This window comes from Gobius niger, assembly GCF_951799975.1.
Source record: "Gobius niger genome assembly, chromosome: 10".
Classification (NCBI taxonomy): domain Eukaryota; kingdom Metazoa; phylum Chordata; class Actinopteri; order Gobiiformes; family Gobiidae; genus Gobius; species Gobius niger.
This window is the reverse complement of record NC_136861.1, coordinates 7,804,744-7,806,541: the sequence shown is the minus strand read 5'-3', so window position 1 is coordinate 7,806,541 and position 1,798 is coordinate 7,804,744.

The window sequence follows — 1,798 nt, the reverse complement described above, 5'->3', positions numbered from 1 at the left end:
GTGACAGGAAGTTTATTTTACCCGTTTCCTGTCCGTCCCTCTGTGTGTTCCTCGTACTATTTCGCTCTCAACGCCATATTCTTTATATGGAGGGTGCTGCTGGGCTGGTGCACCCTCTCATCAAATCTTTGGGCGGTCAGAGGAATTTACCCTAATTAAAAAGAAGAAATATATTAATGCTTAAGCTGTAATTTCCGTTTTCTGCAAATACACAAGTGCAGTCTTTCATAACATTAATGTTCAATTGGCTGCAGTATTCACTAAGCTTGTGAAGCTCCATTGGTAGAGTGCCTGGTTCCTATACGTTAGGTTGTTGGATCGATCCCAGCAATCACCTTTTTTTTTTTTCTTTTGGACTCGGTAATTTCTGGTCCCACCCTCATGAAAAATGGGGAAATGATCCCTCTCCTCCAGTGGGGTCCTGTCACCTAATTTTGGCCTGAGAATTGAGAGAACCCTCACCCTCATCAGGCCCATGTTTGTATGGACTTATATCTCAGTAGTAGCAAGGTTTTCTTCAGTGAATGAGCTAGTCCTAACACAGCCTTCACACTTTTCTTATGCTTTCTCATTTTACATGGACCACTGTACACATTGTCTCAGCCTAAGACCATGAGTGCGAGTGTTTCATAAGATATTTTTTTGTTCGATTAATACATTGTTTGTGCCTGTATAGTGTCATGGGCAGAGCATTGGGTTTATAACCAAGAGGCCCCTGGATCAATTCTGACCTTCATAAGTTTTTTTGTTTTTTTTCTTTCTTTCTTTCTTTCTTTCTTTTTTTTGGCTCTTTCTGGGAAGAACATGATTTACCGCCTTTGGTCCCACCCTCATGAAAAATGGGGAAATGTTCCCTCTCCTCCAGTGGGGTGCTGTCCCCTAATTTCGGCCCAGAAATTTAGAGAAGCCTTGCCCTCATCAGGCCCATGTTTGTATGGACTTATATCTCAGTGGTAAAAGGTCGTCTTAGGTGAAGGAGGTAGCTAGTCCTAACATTTCTAATGCACGGGGAGTTTCATAAGACATTCCTTTGTTCAGCTTGTATTTTAACTGTGCCTGTATAGTGTCATAGGTAGAGCATTGGGTTCATAACCATGAGGCTGCTGGATCGATTCTGATCTTTACTATTTTTATCTTTTTTTTTTTTTTTTTCTTGGCACCTACTGGAAATTACATAATTCAGCACCTATGGTCCCACCCTCATGAAAAAAGTGGGAACAACGCTTACAGAATTTGCATAACTAAAGACATGGCAGGATAGTAGGGCAACTATTGAGGCAACACCAGGGACAATGGCAAAACAATCTAGAAAATGGAGGGGGAAAATTGACCAAAAATTACCTCTCCTCAGGCGCTGGGACCTAATTTTGGAGCGTTATTCTAGAGAATACTTGCCCACATCAGGTCATTGACAGTATGTAGTTATAGCTCAGTGATAGTGTGCTGGTCTCTGGCATAGGAGGTTGCCAGTTCAAACACTGCCATGACAATTTTCCAATTCTTTGTTTTTTCACATGATTCACATATTTTCGAGCCTGATACAAGTACACAATGAGAACCAAGTAGTGTGACACAATTGTGTATTCCCTTCTCCCTCTTCACTCGTGCAGACCATTGCAGAGAGGTGTTCCATTTAAACACCCCTCTGGTTCGTTCCACATTACAGTACAACGTGTCTTCCTACAACAAGTATGAAAAGTTTTTTTTCGTCTTTTTCTGATTCTCCTGTTTCCGTTTGTTATCTTTGATAGACTTACATTACTTATAGGCTTGTGTTACAAGCTTCATATCTGGAACA